Raw genomic sequence first — 20,838 nt, forward strand, 5'->3', positions numbered from 1 at the left:
AAAAAAAAATGAAACTATGACTATTTATGGAAAGTTGTCCCGGTTATAAATTTAACTCTTGTTGGTGATACAGATGGAGATGATGTAAGGATTTAAAAAATGTGATAGTTTACTCAATAAAAGAAAACTATTTACTAAACAGAAAGGAACATCAAGCTGAAAATTGTATAGATTTCTTTTAAGAACAAATGTTCTATAGGAAACAAAAAGAAAGTAAGACATATGTGCAATAAATTCAAATACTTACAGGTATGTATAACTGGCAATGCTAATTTTGATATTCCAGTTCTTATAATTTACTTTTGAAACCTGAATATTAAAACCTGTATAATATTTTGCATTCAAGCTTTAATATTTTATATCTGTGACCTTTAGAGTCCAGCTGTAATTATATTATAATTCTAGCATATGTGGTTGTCCAGCACTAAAATCTATTAGTGAAATTCATAGTTAGGATTCAACTTACATCTGGTCATTTAGTTTTAAGAATGATCAGCATTGGCAAAAGTTTTCAAGCCATTTTACAATACTAAACTTCAACTATCTAACCCATGAAAACTGCTGAATATTATTGTACTTGTAAAATTATAATATTTTGTTGATATGAACATAGAGTTATTTAGTATTTTCTGAGATTTTCTTAGATCATTTGGTAGCAGTTGAGGTTCTATTAAATTATAACATTAACAGTAATTGTATCTATTAATTTACCACTGTAGAATATTCCAATTTTTGAAATACAAATTTAACAGTATAGTTTCATGCATTTCTGACACATACCAGGATTAAGACTGATGCTATGTGAATAGATACTGAAAAGTAATCAATATAACTGGGGAAAAGTGCCTTCAACAGTGAATAGAATTATTTCTCAAAAAGAATAAAAATACTGAAGTTCTCAATTCAAACCATCTATAAATTTCCAGGATTTCTAGAATCAAAGTTATTGTTTACATGGTAGTTAATGAAATATAAAAACATTAAGCTTATATGGAGAAAATATTAATACTATTAAACAGAACTTTTAAGTAGATTTATATGTGCCTTTATCTCATGTATCATCAAACTATTTGTAAAAAGGCATTTTATGTATCACACACTAACTCCAACTAATGAGGGCACTGATTAAACACTAACATTTTAATGTTTTCAGATTGTATTACCAAGGCTTTTTCCACTAGAAACTCTTCTAATCCAAATACTTTGGATAAGAATGAGCATGATTTTAATTATCTTATTGGGCAACAGAAAATGTACAAAAGCTAAACAGAAAATAGAGCTGGGGACAAAAGGAGCTTCTTGAAACTAAACTACATGACTTAACTCAAAAGTACATAGAAACTTGATTTTTGAGTCAAATGAATGTGGCTTTACTTCAAATTGATGGCCTGTGTATCTAAAAATGCTTATGTTCTGCGAAATCCTTAAACATTCATGTTATTTTTGTATTTTCCTCGTATTTCATATATTTTCAAATTGAGTTTTCTAAATTTCAGAGTCTGGGAATTGAGTCATGTTTTGCTATGCCATTTTCTGAGAGGAAAATATTTCTCAACTCTTGATCATTTTATCTTACTCTTCTTTATAAAATGGGCATGCAGTTATAAGAAAGCATTTACAAATATACAGAATTAGTAAAACCAAGGAAAATGAACACCAGAAGTGCTAATCATTGTATATGTCTTTGATCAACACGAGATTTTCAATACACTTTTAAGGATTTAAAGCAGTTTTAGTCAGAATGTTACATTACATATTATCTTAATTCAAAAAGTCATTTTATTTACCTAAAATGTAACTAGTGAGTTATTTAATAACTGCTATGTAGTTAGAATATGTATTTTCATTGTTTGTCATAGAAGCTATATTTTGTCTCTTCAAATTAATAATTTTGGGACATTAGCCTCAAAATGGGGCTAACAGGTAAGGATAAGTCTCAATATAATAGAACCTAAGTAAAATATTTGGAGGAACTATTTATTTATAAGCAACTTACAAATAGGTAAAATAGCGTTTAAAGTTGTAAAGTTTTAAGTTGTATAAGTATGCAGATAAGCAATCTTGGTTGTAAATATGTGAAATCATATCCTACACAGTCTCAGGTTTGTCAATAGATACATTCCCAGTGCCAACAACAGCATCAGATACTTGGCAGATGCTCCATAAATCATGGCTAAATGAAATAATTTATATTTTAAACATATTTTACTCAAATGACTTAATAAATTTAAGAGGTATCACATTTGAGAAGAATAAGATAAGCATATTAATGTTTTTTATGGTCATATGGAATAAAATCTATTCTAGCTAGCTGTGACATAGAAGTTTATCCTATTGAGTACTAAATGGCTTACAAAATCAATGGCAAGAATGAAGAAACTGACTTTACATTAGTCATTCAGGAAATACTGCAGGACTGAGTCACAAAAAAAGCTACGTTCCTGTGTTCAACTAACCAGTTCATAAAATTAGCGTAATCAGCTAATAGTCATGATTAGGAAGCCACCACAGCAAGCCAGACATGACCACAATGATACTTCCCAGCTGAAAATGACAGAAGTACGCCCTTCACCTCTCTTCTGCCATGCAAATATGCAAAAAATAACCAAGTGAAAATATTTCCGTCTTGCATGAGAACTTAGGAAATGTCATTTTCTGCTTCTGCCAGATGATGCTTTGGGATTTGGAAAGATAATACCAGAAATCTATATATATTAGGTTTATTATTTTATAATATCTATTTGTGCATAACTTATAATTCATATTATAGTTATAAATTACTGTGCTTTCATAATATGTAATAGATAGAAGTAACATTTATTGGGGTGCATGCTCAAAAACTTTTAGCAGTAGACATTCAAGATCAAGAATTTGTATACTACCTAAAGATGAGAGAGAAAAATTGCAACATAATGATAGATCACTTTGTTCTCATTGGGTAATTCACATAAATTGGACACTTAAAACGTTGTCATACATACGTACTTCCTCCAGATTGTAAATTCCTGAATGTAGAAAACACGTTTTTTTCAACTAATTCTGCCTATGGTACCTAGAACGTACTCATTTTATGTTTGGAAATGAAGGAATGGGTGAAGAATATGTTTGAAGAACTCTTCTGCAGAAGAAAAATAAGATTGTTTTGCTGTGATCCAATGTGCAGTACTAGAAAGAGTACTTGTCAATTATAGGACAAGAATACAAATGGGAATTTTTAGGTATTAGCACTGTCAAAAGAGATAGATTGCCTTCTATGGGCAGCATTTAAGCAGAGAATAAGTGGCCATCTCTCAGGGATGTTGCAAAAAAGATTCTAATTGGGCAGCTAAACTAGGTGAACTAGTTAGACTAAAATCGCCATAATCTTTCTGATTTTATGATTACAAAATTATATTGGGAAAAAGCCCAAGTATAGAATAGATAGATTTTTAAAATATCAAATATTTTTACCCTGGCTAAAAGTAGACCAATAAAGCTGTCGAAGTAAATTCAATAATTTTAGATAAAATTAATTTAGACTCAGGACTAAAATGCAAAATACACTAGATATCAAGAAATAAGATGAAGTTGAAATATGTGCTAGCTCTAGATTATAAAATGCCCTTGGGTACACATTGTTAGATTCTATTTTCACATTGCAATCTTTAAAAAATCAAGAAATGTATCACTACTTTACTTAAACCTCAAAATATCACATTCAAGATATGTCTCTCTGCATCATGTAAACCTTGGAGTTTATCCCATCTAAGAAAATATCAGACACATGAAGAATGTGACTCATGTCTTCCTTACAAATTATATGTGGAAAGTTTATGGAAAGATTATATCTGTCTCAAGCTCTGAGACATTTTAAATTAGTAATTGTCATACTTTACACCTATGCAAATGACAAGTTCCTGACATGGTACACAATCCATTTGTCTTTTCTCAAAGAGACAGATAATAACTCAGAGTATCTTATCCAAGAATCCTTCATGACAGTAGCAGACCCAGCAAATACACCTGTCTTCCTTATCTATCATTAGCTCATTTTGAGTTCATAGTAGAGCAATCTACACTTGACAGAGCTAGCTTAGTATTTCAATAGCTTGATTTCAAGCAGGACACATAGTCCAGTTTGTTTACCTTTCATTTGATGATCACTTTAATTGGAAAATATTATTGTTATTTTTAGATAATATTGAGACAATTACAGAAGCTGAAAAGTCTTTAACCTTTATTTTCTAGATAAAAGAATGAAACATTGTTAATTATATTATATATATTAATATGTATATTCACAAGCATAGTAAGGTGAAAAAAAAAAGTAGACATGATAACTTTTATTCCGTCTCTCATTTGGTCAGTTTGATGATTGAATAGATTACTCCCATATCTACTACCTGTAATGCTAAGGTGGAGGCAAAGATCTCTCCTCTCTCCCTCCTATTCTCTTAAATTTGTATCAAACAAGCTCACTTTCTGAGATATTTTTTCAACTCATTTTGAAACTGAAAAGTGTCTTGTTTTCTATAGTGAAAAATCCCTCCCTCTTTATAAATGTCATTTCTAACTGAAATTAGAAAATGTATTCAAAACCTTGTGGTAGATAAAACTTAAGAATTTATTTCTCTTTTCTTCTTTGCAGGATTGGTACACAGGCCATAGAAGCACTGCTTATGGAATAGAGGGTGAGGAGACATGTGGTCTAGAAAAAGGATAGTCCACTCTGGTGACAGGAGGCCCCAGGAAGCATATTTACTGTAGGTTCCTGGAGGCAAAAATATTGAGATATCTAATCAAAATTGTTGTGAAGTGGAATCAAAAATCCTAATTATAAATAGATGGAGTGATAGAATCAGCCTAAAACAAGTGTGAACATATATTGAAAAAGCAATTTGGGACTTATGTTGTAAACAAAATATGTTTGCAAATCTCTCCCCTATTGCATGGCACTCAGTTGTACTTTATAGAGTGAGATACTACAAGAGCAAGAGTGACCTTTTAAAATCTTTAATTTTGAACCATCTAAAGTACTTAACTTATGCTATTAAGGATCTGAATTTTACATATTTACAGTCTATTGCCCTCTTAAGCCATTAAGAAAGATACTCATTTCATTGTATTTTATAAAACATTTTGGGCCGGGCGCGGTGGCTCAAGCCTGTAATCCCAGCACTTTGGGAGGCCGAGACGGGCGGATCACGAGGTCAGGAGATCGAGACCATCCTGGCTAACACGGTGAAACCCCGTCTCTACTAAAAAATGCAAAATCTAGCCGGGCGAGGTGGCGGGCGCCTGTAGTCCCAGCTACTCGGGAGGCTGAGGCAGGAGAATGGCGTAAACCCGGGAGGCGGAGCTTGCAGTGAGCTGAGATCTGGCCACTGCACTCCAGCCTGGGCAACAGAGCAAGAGTTCGTCTCAAAAAAAAAAAAAACATTTTACATTAAGTGACTTTATACAATGTCAAATAAATAACACTGCAGTTATGTCTACCTTACCTTTCCCTCACTGAAGTCTGTTCTGTTCAACACATTTGTCTTAAGCACCTACTATATTCCTTTGATTTTTATTCATTATGTATGTATGTATTTATTATGCATTATTTATTTGAAAGTCTTAATACTTTTATTTGAAGGTATTGTAGTAACCCACCTATTCTGATGTTGTCAGTGCACTGACTACCAAAGAGGCCCACAGTACTGTATTTCTTATGATCCAGAGCTAAAATAACCTGATCATCTGCCTTGTGTCAAAAAATTATTTTATATGAATCTTATTTAGTTTTAGCTATAATTTTAGAAGTCTAGCATTGTTTTCTATAACCTTCAATTCCCCTAGTAAAAGTCAGATTTTTTGAAATATGCTTTAAAATGCAAATAATTATTTTCTGAAATCCAAGAGAAATCTTAGTAAGAAACAGTTCATCTAATTTAATCATAGATTATTACCCTATTCAAAGAGTGGTCCAAAGTGGAACTCTAATCTTTACAATCATCCTCCAAAATAATTAAAACAGTCCAAGTGCAAAATTAAAACAACTCTAAAATGCCCTATATTTTCCTGTTCTCTACTATCTTAAAATTTAAGGGGCTTTTGAGTCTTGTTCCTTGGAAAAGCCGTGTTCCTACGTTTATTTAGCCTTCTGACACCACCATCTGTGTCTCAATCACCAGTTCTTCTATAGTTCACCTGTATGATCTTAATTCTAAAACTACTGAGAACTAGTAGCCTGAACAGAATAATAAACACAATTTCATACCACTGATCAACAGGATCACTTTGAAACAAATCTTCCCCCAGATAAGCTTTTAAGACTACTTTTGACCTATATCTAAACAGAAAAGATATCTAAGACTGAGAATTTCTACTGAATAAATTATCAGTATTTAAATTCGTATGACTTACTAGCAATTTGTATATTGTACAAGAAAATAGGTATGTAGGTATATTGATGTATTGCTTTTCAGCATTGACTCAAATTATTAAATGATGTTTTCTAGTGCATATAAAATATTTTTAAGTATTCTGGCGTGATTTTTAAAATATGGTTTAAATTACTACTAAAAGCATCCTAATATGCTTTTGGAAGTGTGATGTGAGTAGCTATAGATATGTAATTATGATTTATGAAGGAACCAAATTAACAGATTTCAACAAGACAACACCATACTGAGTATTATAACTTTGATCTGTGTGTGTATCTATTTCTATGTATTTAGCTTTGGCTGCTTTCCCAAAATATTAATTATAGCCCTTTTACTATTATGCTAGGTGTATTTTTGTGAGTTCTATAATATTACTAACTAAATTCTTAGTGTAGACTACTTGCTTTTGCTTTTCTGTGTGTTATTCTTCTATTTTAAATTTGAAAAACTTATTTCAAATTCATCTACTGTTGAATCCTTTGTTGTTTTGGTGGCATTTAAGTGAAAATAAAATCTATGTATTCATAATAGAAAGTGGGTTCACAAAGAGAAAATATTTTCCATTTCAGAGATCAATAAAGATAATAATAGGAAGATATACTGTAGGAAGGGACAGTGAGAAAATGAACATTTTCTTAGTAATACATTCAAGTTACTCACGTTTTCTCAATATCTTTTGTCCTGTAATCATCATTAAAATTTCTTCTCAATTTAAAATTCAGATAACATTAAAGTTTGAATTCTGCATGTGTGATTAAAATATACACATATAATCAATGTCTGATTAAATTTTACATATGAGGTTTTTCACATGATTTTATTTCATCTATCTTGCACTTAATTACTGAAAGACAGGCTATGTTGATAAGTAATTGTATTAGTCTTCTAGGATAGTCATAACAGAATACCACAGGTTGGGTGGCTTCAAGAGCAGACATTAATTTTCTCACAGTTCTGGAAATTGGACGTCCAAGATCAAGGTTTTTGGTAGAACTAGTTTCTGGTGAGGTCATTCTTCCTGCTTACAGACAGCCGCCTTCTTGCTGTGTTCTCACATGGTTTCTTCTCTGTGACCGCTAGGTGTACTCCTGGAGTCTCTGTTTTTTATAAGGACACCAGATATATTGGATTAGGGACTCATGTTTATAATCTTAATTAATATCTTATACACCTAACTCCAAATACAGAGACATTGGGCATTAGACTTATGAGTTTAGGGAAAACACAATTTAGTCCAGCATAGAAATATACTCCTGAAATATTGCTATTTGAATATGTTTGCATTAAATGATACTATTTTTCCTACATTTATCTTTAGTCTGTTTCATATGTACTTGTACTTCACATTGATATGCAAAAGATTTTCAGATGTATAACACATAAAATGAGAAAAAATAAGTAACTGAGTTTTTGTTTTTCTATTTTGGAATATATGATTGACAAATAAAAAATTGTATAAGTTATACCATATGACAATCTAATGTATGCGTACATTGTGTAAGCTGAGAGCTGGAGGTAGAAGCTCTTCAGCTCTAGGGACATAAGGCATAGGAAAATGGATTAGTAACTATCAGGGATTCATAGGGTTTTAAAGCAGATCTCCTGGAAGTCCTGGGATAACCAATGCCAGATATGACCTAGAAAAGAAGTCATTGACTCTAGAGTCAATCAAGTGAATGAATGAAGCCAGGACTATTCCAGAGGTTATAAACTCACTGATCAGTGGTAAAGGGCTGGACCAAGAGGAAACACTTCCTCTTAGATGAAGTTTTTAAGACTAAATTCCCTTTTGGACTAAGAGGTTAATCTTCATGTCGACAGCTCCTCACTTGGTACCATCCTGGCTAAAACAAACAAAAAGATGAGGTTTTCATAACCTTCACCTTCATGGGGAAGCCTGAGGCTTCTCAGTTCCAAGCAAGTGTGTCCCAGATTCAGACATCTCTCTGTAACTCTCAGGTCTGGACTAACCAGAGCCTCACTTTTTCAAACTTTACTCACTGTGGGTAGTGGTCGTCTCCTACTCCCACCCTGGCCAGCTCCCCAATATAAAGACCAGTTAAGGACTTTCTGTTAAGTCCCTTAGATCAAGAATAGCTAATTCTGCAAATTGGTGGCCCGAGAAAAGGAACCATCTGGATTGATCCTGAGAGAACTCATGGGACAGGGAGTGGCTCACATGTTCTTGGATTCATCAGTGGTCTTTAGCAGCCTTGGCCTGTCTGTCCTATCCATGAGTTACATAGATCTTGGGTTCTCCATGTTGGCATGCCTCAGAATCAGGTGAGGTAGTTAAAATACCAGCTTTAGATATTTGGCTTTAGGACATCCAGATCCAGCCTGGAGGTGGAAATATTATTTTGATACTGGTGAATATTATAGGATTCTTATTTGGTCATTGGACAATTTAGTTTGGTTAACGGACATTATCTTTCAATGCTCCACACATTTAATTATATTCACCTCATTACACAATGAATACATAGAGAAAATACTGTTGTTCAAAAGATCAGGAGAGCTGGGCACAGTGGCACATGCCTGTAGTTCCAGCTCCTCAAGAGGCTGAGGCAGGAGGTTTGCTTGACGCCAGCAGTTTGAAGCTGTAGTGTGCTACAATCATGCCAGTAAGTAGCCACTGCACTCCAGCCTAGGTAACATAGTGAGACCCTGTCTCTAAATACATACATACATACATAAAACTAAAAGACAATAGCAATTAGAAATTCAGCTTTGACCTTGTTCAAACCTAGGACCCTTCTCTTGAGTTGACTATATTTAATGGTTGTTGTGGCTTTCTAAGACACTTTTAAATGCATTTATTCATACTTTTAAGAACATCTGAAGCATTATTTTATTTTTTATTTTGTTGAGGTGTGTCTTTTGATATTTATGGATACTATAGCATATTTATGAAATTGTTTGTACATGATTTTACTCTCAATAACAGATTGGTTAGATTATACTCAACGCAAAAAGAAAAGCAATGAAATATTCTAAAGAATAATACTCAGAATACTCACATACTTTGTTTTTTAATTGAAATTGCTATTCATGAAAGCTATTCCCGAAAGTAATTGAAAATGTTAGTGACAGTTTGTGCCGATTTTCTGCTGAACAACTGGACAAATGCAGACACTGATGTCCAGATGCTACAATTCTTAAAATCCTGGTTGCTTTGGGAGAGTTTGCATTTTATTAGGCTGATGATGAGATAAACTGTCACCCACTGTATATTATTACAAAGCACATTATTAATATTATTACTTTACTATTAATAATACCATTGGCATTTTTCCATTAAATATCATTCAGATTAATGCTCATTTATAAGATTTTGCATCTGAAAGCAAAGTTTTTGAAGCAAAGGATGATATATTAGAGGGAGAATTTAAGTAAATCATTACACACCAATTTAGAAAGAGACTACTGAGATGTCAAAAGTGATTGCATTCAAACTATTTGTGTCACTAATTTTGTCACATTTTTATATTATTATTTCAATATATCATAGAATAATATTGCTATATGATTATGTAGTGATTTTATTTTCATATATGAATGGCATCTGCTTAGTAGCCAAAAATCTTGTTGAGAGAGGAATCTTGTTTAATATTTTTCTAATATACTCAAAGGGGATTTCCAAGCACTGTACTTGGTCCATAATAGCTGTAGAAAATGCAGCAATTCTTCTATGAAGTACCTTGTATTTGCAAAGTACTTAACAGTCCTCAATGGGTCTGTTTGAATACTACATTTTATGACACTTAAAAATCTCGACCTGGCGCGGTGACTCATGCCTGTAATCCCAGCACTTTGGGAGGCCGAGGAGGGTGGATCATGAGGTCAGGAGATTGAGACCATCCTGGCTAACACGGTGAAACCCAATCTCTACTAAAAACACAAAAAATTAGCCGGGTGTGGTGGCGTGCGCCTGTAGTCCTAGCTACTTGGGAGGCTGAGGTAGGAGAACGGTGTGATTCCAGGAGGCGGAGCTTGCAGTGAGCCAAGATTGCGCCACTGCACTCTAGCCGGGGTGAGAGAGCCAGACTCTGTCTCAAAAAAAAAAAAAAAAAAAAAAAAAAATCCCTTACACCAGAGAAAAATAACATCTAATTCACAGACTAACCTGTTTACATTTAGCATTTCTCAATGTGCAAAGTACTTTCAGATGCTGTATCATTGTTTAATACTCCATATGTTCTGTGTAACTTACACCCTGTCTGTTTTGATGGCAATATACCACCCTAGCCTCACCCTAATCTGTGCCAGCCTTTCTCTTCTCCCTACAATTCTACATCCATCCTTTTTCACAGGCATTCTGCCTATGTTCAGAATACTTAAAGAAGGCCATTCTATGGGGAGATAAAGCTAGTACCCATGCTCAGGATGGAATGGATCTTTACTTTTCAGTTTCCAGCCAACTTCTTTTATTATCTATATCTAACCTCTCTAAGTCTTCAAATTTCCAAATTGTAAAATTTGGAAATAACAAATATTTAGTTTGAGAGAGTAGAATTAGTCTTTTTCTGAGAAATTTAAGGTGATCTTATGTTTTAAATAAAATAGGATAATTTACTCCAGAAAAGTCTTAGGGTGGTTTTCTTTCTTGGGGTGTTTTGTATCTCTGGGCATGTGTTTAGCATCAGATAAGGTTTGAACCTTACTGTAAATCACTTTCCAGGTTAAGGAACCTGTGACTTAGGACATTCAATGGATTTGCCCAAGTTAACATACAAATAATGTTTCAGCTTTATCTTGTTTCCCATAAATGTCAAGCCTAGCTTTCTCCATACCAGCACTGTGATATGTAAGTCACCCTTTCAAAGATTAATAACCTTTGCCAAGATTGGAGTTGATTTATGCTCTGGCTCTGTTGGCAGCAGAGGCCTCCCTACCCCAGCCCTCATCAGCTACATTGATTGGGCACCAGAGCTTCCCCCAGCCTGCTGCTTAAGCAGATGCTAATGGGTAAATGAGCAACAGCAGGGGGGAAGGCTAGGATGATCTTCATTCATTAGCAACTGTTCAAGCAGCAGGCTGAGGGAATCTGCAGATGCTGAGAAAGACACTAGGATGAACATTGACCTCAAAGGTACTTTTGAAAAAAACTTGAATTTTTCTACCAGGTCAAGTTGCTGTGTTTTCCAAAACTTATATATACTGTGATATATAATGGTAGATAATGGGTTTATATTCTTCTTCAAGTCCCTGCTTTCTTATGTTGATGTCAATGTATGTATCAAAATCAATCAAGGTTAGATTTTTGGTTCTAAGCCACTGCCTTGTGAATTACCTAGTCATAATAATCACAGCAGGTCTTACAAACTGCAGATTCTAATTCAATGGGTCAGGAGTAAGAATTGGAGGAACTGTATTTTTAGTAAGTGTCATGGTATATTTTATGATGGCATAAGGATACAACACATTTTCTAAGCAGTATACTTCAAAATGTCACCCACTACCTCCTTTGTCACAATTACTCAAATAATTATTAATAATACAGTATACTCACATCTCCCTAGCCCTACTGAATAAGAATATTTTGGGCCGAATCCAGGAATTTATTTTTAAGTAAGGAGTGTTAGGCTCAAGTTTCAGAAAGATAGGTGAATAAAAAGTTAAAATCCGGTCAAAGGGTGAATTCCAAATTATTTGAAAGCACTAAGAATTTCTCCTTTGAAGATATGAGTTCATTTTAGAAGCAATTTCTCTATTCTGTTCCTCCTAAAGGATCAAGGCAGATTCCAGAACACCATCTCATTAAATTTACTCAACTTGCTTCTGGACATTGATGACCTATAGAATTGTCTTTGTCCGCCACCTAACTTGATGCCTGCTTTTTTTTTTTTTTTTTTTGAAATGTCTAAAATGCAAAACTCTGAGTTTTCTCAGTAAAGATTCTCTGTGGTCATTTCTGCAGTCGAAATTTCATATTTTGAGAGATGGTTCTTGTTGGATTATTTTACCGCTATGTGCAGTTGTCCTTGATCTTTGAGATGATAAGTGGCCAATTAAAATTGTGACCAGATATGCTTGCCTTTATTGCTAGATCACTGTATTATATTTCTTAGAGCTGGCCTAACAAGTTACCACAAACCTGGTGACTTACACAACAGAAATTTATTCTCCCACCATTCTATAGGCCAGAAATCTGAAATCAAGGTGTCAGCAGGACTGGTTCCTTAGGGAGGCTTTGGGGGAGAATCTGTTTGATGACTTCTTCCTAGCTTCTAGGGGCTGTGGCAATATTTTGAGTTCCTTGTCTTGTAGACATATCACTCCAATACATACCTCTGTCTTCACATGGTTTTCCTCTTGCATTTCAGATATCCCTCTTCTTTCTCTCATAAAGACATCAGTCATTGGATTTAGAGTCCACCCTAAATCAAGGATGACCTCATCCCAAGATCCAAGTAAGAGTATTTCCACAGGTAGTAGGGATTAGGGCTCAGATATACCTTTTGGAGGGACAGTGTTCAACCCACTAAAATTACTGAACTGTAAATATATGTATCTAAGGAATAATATGTACATATTGCTTAACATAGGTGTACAACCATGTTAATTATATGTATTACACATATTTTTCAAGTCTTCCTTTTAAGGCAGAGCTGAAAGAAAATATTATATTGATTTTATGTTTTTTTGAAAGAGTTAAAACGTTCCTCTAATCTTAAGGATATTAACTACCTCACATCAATATGTGGTACATGCCTGAATTACAAATTCAACTGGAATTTTTTAATTAAAATAAATTTAGCATGTGCATTTTCTGTTAGATATATCTAATTATTAAATTCAGTCACCCATTACACTATATTTTGTTACTATCTAGATATATTTATTTGTTGTTAGCCTTTTAGAAGTGAACGCAACTTGAATTTATTTTAATGTGAACTTAGAGGGAAATGTTTTAAGCTGTTTTTTCCAACGTGAGTTTAAATCCATATGAGATTTTACTGTTCAAAATACTATTAACACCATAAAGAAACATGATGTATAAGTGGAAATGGGTGTACAACAACATATTTTGGTTTTTGTTTTAATTCTTTTTAGTTAATCATAATTCTCCAGTGAGCAGAAAATGTCAACACAATAATTACTATTTACTTGTAGTCTCATTCCCCTTTTTCTTCCCCACCCCTACCCCTCACTCAATATTAGAACCCTTTTATATCACGCATTTTAAAATTCTCAGTTGGTTCAATTGCTGAAGGGAGAAAATAGAAGTCTGCAGCACACTCCTTGCCAAGCACTGGAAGTATAGTTTTCTCATTTTAAATTCACAAAGTGTAGTCCTTCTGGCCCCAGGAGGCTTGGGCTGCTTTACCTTACTGTTGTAATGAGAATATACTGACATATTTTCATTATTAGATCAAAGGAGAAGGACATTACAGGAAGTCACTTGCAAATGAAATATCAAAATTTGCTGGAGTATACACTTTCATTCTAATCAAATACCGTTCTCTTTTTCCAGAATCAATAGAGGAAACCAAAGAAAGAAGACACGTGGTATGAAATTAATACAGGTGGTGAAGTCAGACTTAAAGCAGGTCCATTTATTCACAGTTGACTTGAATAACTGAAACATGGATTTGATAATCAGAACGTCTTGGAAAAAGCAACCTAATTTACAGGTGGACACAAAAAGGTAACATGTGGGCTTTATTAGTTTTGGTATTGAATTTATACCCTTGATTTGGTAATTCAAGATGAAATGGATGAAACAGATTATTTCAAGTGATCACTTTCTTCCAAAATTGTAGCACCTTTTCAATTACAAATTCATTGAATCTAAGTAATCATCTTTTAAAATATTTCTGTACTTTAGTAAGCCTTATTTAAAGTCAGCTAAATTATCATTCATTCCTATTGGCATCCATTCATGACTATTGTCACCAGCTATAACAAATGAACAAAAATTTTTGTTAGAGAAAGGTGAGACATGTGTTTCTTATACTGTACAGTGTTAACAAGAACATATTAGTTGTCTCAAATTCATATGCCAAATTGCCAGTGCCTTTAGGGGACGTTATCTTAAAAAATGCTTGTATTGTAGCAAATTGTGAACTCTATAATTTGCATGAGGTAGTATTATTTTTTTACCAATATAAAAAAATCTAAATGATCTTAAATGTGAATGCTTGGATTTATATAAAAGTCATGTGTGGCATATGTGTAAGTTATACTTACCCATTTACTTTATTGACAGTACATGTTTATGAGCACATATAATGAAGGATGTATTACATGAGCTACTATATGAGCCTAATTATTATGAATTTATAGATGTGGATAATAAAGTTGGTAAAAATGGGTATGCTTATGGTTGTAATTGTTCCATTGCTTAGCTCAAATGATGCTAAAATTTTTCTCCTAAGCATTTTTTTCTCTTAAATTTGACCTAGAGTCACCAGCCTTCCCAATTCAAAGTCAATCAACAAAAAATTATAATCAGTAGTACAGGCGCTCTGCCATATGTATGGCCTTGCCAAGATGTTGCTATAGTCACCACATTTGTGTCAAATGGTAAACAAAATTGAAGGCTGGCAACTAGAGCTTATTTCTGTGTATTAGCAGATTTAATTTCAGAGTTATAGGAGTCCTCACGTAAAAGCTCACAAGTTCTTATAATTTCAGGGATGAATATTAAGGCAAGCTGCAGTGTCAATATTAAAAAATCAATTTTTCCTATGAAGCAGTTCTTCTTCAGTGGGGAGATGAGAAAGTAGTCAGAAGAAATGTCTACAACTTGACCTGTGTTTCCAGGCATTTGAGCAAGGTTTGGAATTGCATTCATAATAGCTAATCTAGGCCTTTAGTTTGAATCAAGACCCTATCTATGGTTGTTCATGCTTCCTGTTTAGCCTTGAAAGGATAGCAGTATAATTGGTATGTGAATTATAAGCAATAAACGTAAAATAAACATACAGGCACTCTCAAGAAAATATTGAGCAGATATTTGAAAAGAGAAAATAACATTCATAGTCTCTATATATGTTGTTGAAGGAAAAAAGTAAATCTAAATTTGTGAAAAATGTACCACTGGAAGATCCAGTAAGATTTTAGTTTGATTGTCTCTTCTGAAATTCTGCTTCTCATAAAAAATTATTTTAGATTACTATGGCCCTAAAATAATATGGCAGACATTGGTGTGTGAAATACTTTATTAGAGAACATTTGTGCTATAGGTAATTACTAAAAGCAGTGCATGATAATAGCTACTCAACTACACTGGAATAATTTACTCTTAATATAATCTTCATTAAAGTAATATTAAAGAAGCTACTTTCATTGTGAAATGAAGAGATTTAACCATATGACTTATTTTATTCTTAATTGTAATCACATGGCTCTGGTCATATGCAACATAAAGAAAATGTGCACCCAAGTGTTTGACTTAAAATAAAAGTATTAAAAACTGGGGAATTCATTTATTTTTCTTCCCATTTGGAGTAGAAATTAGGACTATTTAATAATTATGCCTCTGATACCTCTTTATAATACCTAAGAATTAAATCTGCTTCATTTGTGACCATTATAAATTTACATTAGTTCCTTAACTATGCTTCACCAGGATTCACTTAATTTCACATGGCATTTCACATTTCATTACTATAATCAGAGGTATTTTGTTACTATAATTTGGTATTAATGTAAAGATAGACAATAGATCAAACAATAAACTGGATTTAATCTAAATGAAAAATTTCTGCTCATCAAAAACACTGATAAAAAATGACAAGTGAAGCCATAGATAGGGAGAAAATATTTTCAGATCATACATCTTGTATTGGACTTATATCCAAAACTTACAGACAACCCTCAAAATCAGTAAGAAAACAATCCAATAAATAAATGGGAAATTGATTTGAATAGACACTTTACCAAAAGATATAGGAATTTTAAAAGCATATAAAAGATTTTCAAAATCATTAGTCATTAGGGAAACAAAAATTAATGCTACAAAAAATTAGTACTACTCACATTTGACTGGATAAGATTAAAGAAACGAACCATATGAAGTGTTGGCAAGGATGAGGAATGACTGGAACTCTCAAACATTTCAAGTAGAAATGTCAAATATACAACCATTTCAGAAATATGTTTTATAGTTATAAAAATTGGCATACATCTATCATATTATTTAGCAACATTATTTCTAGGTATTTTTACCTGACCAATGAAGGCACACATGCTTACAAACACCTGTTACATGAATGTTCATAGCAATTGCTTCTCACTAAGCAATTCTCTTAGTAACACCCAATACCTGAAAACAACGGATATATCCATTAACAGGTGAATTTATAATGATCTGTTGTATATTTTTGTAATGAAATGAATTGTTGGTATCTACATCAATATGAATGAAATGAATCTTAAAAGAATTATGCTATATAAAATAAGTTGTGTAAAAATAGCACACACTTTCAAATTTCATTTACATAAAGTTATTGAAAATACAAATGGATACATAGTAATAGAAAACAAGTTATCTGAAGTTTGGAAGGAGATATGGAGGGAAGAACTAAGAAGAGACATGAGGAAACTTTAGGGGAGATGGATATGTTCATTTTCTTGACTTTGTTAGTGATTTCATAGTTTTATTCCTATTATAAATCTTATCAAATTGTACACTTCAAATATGTCCAGTGTATTTGTAGGTTAATTACAAGGAAAGCTGTTAGAAAATGATTGGATTTTTCTATGATGAAGAAAAGTAATAGAATTTGTTAGAGGGGAGTTCGATAAACCTGGGGTTAATATGAGCTCCAGCATTTATTAGCCGTACAGCCATGAAAAATTACAGCCTTTGTTTCCTCACCTATTAAATGGGAAAATATTACTGTCTGAAGCTTCTAGCTCAGAATTTACCTGTGATAATGTTTGTAAATGCTTTATATAACACCTAGCATATTATTTGATCCTCAATAGGAATTAATTTCCTTCCCCATAGTCTTTACCATCTCTAAAGTTTATGTTGTACCACCAGTACAAAGCACTGGAAAGATGCTAACTTATGAATTGTACAAATCACAATTTTTTTCCCTAGAAATGTCATAAACCAAAAACTGGATGGCACTATGCATGTACACGACAAGCATCACTTAGGCAAGTTGGAAAAATCATCACTTTCATTAAAAAACTATACCCTAAAGGAAAAAGAAGTGTCAGAAATAGCTCCCAAATAAGAAACACCTACATGAACAGATGAAAAGACAAGGTCTAAAACAGGTAACAGACTCTGTCATGAACAGGAAGATTTAGGTTATGACTAGAGACAGTAATAGGCCTTCTCTATAACCTGTTATGACTAGAGACAGTAATAGGCCTTCTCTATAACCTAACGGTTGGAAAAACTGAAGCACTCTAAAACTGTGAATATGTGACCAAAAGCACTGAAGTGAAAAATGGCTGAGTTGGTGATTTTGGCAAAGTTATGACAGAACTAGATCAACTGAAAATTTAGTCTGGTTCACTATGTAAGGGTAGATCATCAAAATATCGAGGGTAAAACGATCAAACTTCTTGACACTGAAACTGTGACCTAATTAAATAGATTGTGTAAAAACAAGGCCGTCATTTATAATGTATGTACTAATATCTTTAGAAATAACCAGTTTCCTTAATCAGAAAATTCAAGCTAATAGATTATAAAAGTAGTTTTATTATACATTTTAAAACATATAGCAAAAATTCTGTTCAGATGATATGAAGAAAAATATCTTAGCCATGTTTGATTAGTTAAAAATAAGTTTCTGCATAATTTTATGTTATAATGTATCTCTTCAAAAAGAATATAATTAAACATGGAAAACATAATCATTTTCCAGAACTATCTACGGTGATCACCATGTATGAGAAATCTTATATAAATGATGTCTATAATTATAATGAAAACTCTTTTATGAAGAATGTAATAACCGCTTAATTTCCTTTTGTGTTAATTCAATTTTCTATTTTTTATTTTTACATTCATATAGCATTCTGCAAACTACAAACTCCTTTTACTTGCATTACCTTATTTAATAAAAAGGTAAAATGTATAAAATATATAAATAACTTTTAAAAGTAAACAATAAAATGTCTGATTTAAAACTGGGCCAAAGACCTTAACAGACACCTTACCAAAGAATATATACAAGAGTCTAGATAGCCATATGTAGAAGAATGAAACTAGATCCCCACCCTTCACCCTATATGAAAATCAGCTCAAGCTCTATCAAAGACCTAAATGTAAGATCTCAGATTTTAAAACAACTAAAAGAAAACATAGGGGAAATACTTCAGAATATTGGTTTGGAAAAGGTTTTGTTTTAAAACCTGAAAAGCACAGGTAACCACAGTAAAAATTAACAAATGAGATTATATCAAACCAGAAATCTTCTGCATAGCAGAGAAAACAATCAGTAGAGTGAAAAGGCAACCTACAGAATGAAAATAATAATTATTTGCAAACTTCTCATCCTATGGGATTAATATACAGAATATACAAGGAGCTTAAACATCTCAGCAGCAAAAACACAAACAATGTGATTAAAAGATGGGCAAATGATTTGAACAGACATCTCTCAAAAAACAGAATTTACCATCAAATGTATTTAAAAAATAACAACATAAATCATTAGAGAAATGCAAATCAAAACCACAATGAGGTATCATTTTGAGGTAAGAGACCTATAGGGCTTGCTTCTATGAAAAAATATACAGGACTAGCAAGTGGCTCCAAAAGCAACCTCTAGTTGCCATCCCTGCACTCAGTATGAGACACTTACACCAGCACTATGACAGTTTTCAAATTCCATGGCAACACAAGAAAGTTGCTGTCCCTTTCCATAGCAACACCCAGAAGTTGCCACCCGTTTTCTAGAGATTTCTGAATAACCCCACGTTAATTTGCATGTAATTAAAAGTGATTATAAATACTCACTTTTAGTCAACAACCAACAAGATACTATAGTCAACAGCCCATATGCTACTACTGTTGCTGCACTGCCTATGGGCTAGTGCTGCTCTGCAAGGAGCTGTCACTGATCTGTAACATTGCCACTTAAATGAAGCTCCTTTCTTTCACTGCCAGCTTGTTCTTAAATTCTTTCCTGAGCAAAGCCAAGAACCTGCACTGCATTATCTAGTGCCCAATGTGGGACGAGAGAAGTCAGTGATTGGAGAGGCAGCTAGATGGCAAAAAGCAGAGAGGCAATGATTGTGAAAGAAATGGCAGTGAAGAAGTGAGATGGTGAGAGGTGGTGAAGCAGCAAGGCCATTGGTGATCAAAACTGTAGAGCTGTAACACTAAGTCTGTAACACTAAAGAGCTGCTAACATCGCAGAGCTGCAACAGTAGTTAAACATTCTTTTCAGAGCCATCATCTTTCTTGACAGGTGGAGGCAGTGAAGCTGAGTGGATGGGCAAACAACTGCAGAGCTGCTGCCTCATGTGGGACCCACCACTCCAAATGTCAGGTCACAAATCCGCACACACTTCATCTGTGGCAGCCAAGTCCTACCCAAGCCAGAGTAACCTGGGGTGACTTCACCCAGCTCACCCCATGCTAGAGATCAGTTGGGACCATTTTGGCTCCTGTACATGGGTGAGCATCCTCTCTGGCCCCTTTTAATATTGGGTGAACCAAGAAATAAGTCCTCTGGCTAGGTGGTCAGTTCAAAGTCCCCTGTCATTTCAGTGCCATGAAAGAAAATTGCCTGGCCAACTATGTTCTTGTCACCCTTTCTCTTAGTCCTTTCCCCTGTATTGTCCTATTTTTTTTCCTGCCAGTCATTTCTTTTCCACTTTGAAATGAATGTTTCATTTATAGTTGTTTTTGGTTTTTGCTTTGGCTCCCTGCTAACTGTATTTGGGCAATTATTTAAATCAGGACACTTGGTTGTGATAGATCCCCCATTGTGTTGACTCAGGACCACCATAGTCATGTTGTTCTGTGCTTCCAACTAGGCCTTTGGAGGTCACAGTTGGCCACCCCCTGGATGCTCAGGGGTTTTAACATTGACATTCCCTCTAGGATTGTGGGTGATAGCCCCACTCATGGAGAAATCTTGGTCTCTTGCTCTCTTTTTTCTGCCCTGAAGTTGGAAATTATCATTTTCTGTAAGAGCCAGTTGTGGACCCCTCTCTGTGTGCTGTCTTCCTTTCTGTTCAATAAACTGCTTTGCTCAAGCCCATCTTGGACTGTTGGATGAAGGGAATGGGGGTTCCTGGCCCCCTGACCTGATGGATAGCTACCCACAGTCGCAGACAAGTGGATGCTTGAATATTTTCTTCGATGTCTCTCTTACTGGGTGGATTACCTGTTGGCTTGGGGCCTCTAAGGTCTCCCTTTCAGCAACACTATTTACCCTTACCCTTCCAGCTTTCTACAATTACCTTTTTTTAAAAAAAATCCCTCTTTGTTCAAACTAAAATGTTT

The sequence above is a fragment of the Rhinopithecus bieti genome, unplaced genomic scaffold, assembly GCF_001698545.2.
Source record: "Rhinopithecus bieti isolate Rb0 unplaced genomic scaffold, ASM169854v2 scaffold_29391, whole genome shotgun sequence".
NCBI classification, from domain to species: Eukaryota; Metazoa; Chordata; class Mammalia; order Primates; family Cercopithecidae; genus Rhinopithecus; species Rhinopithecus bieti.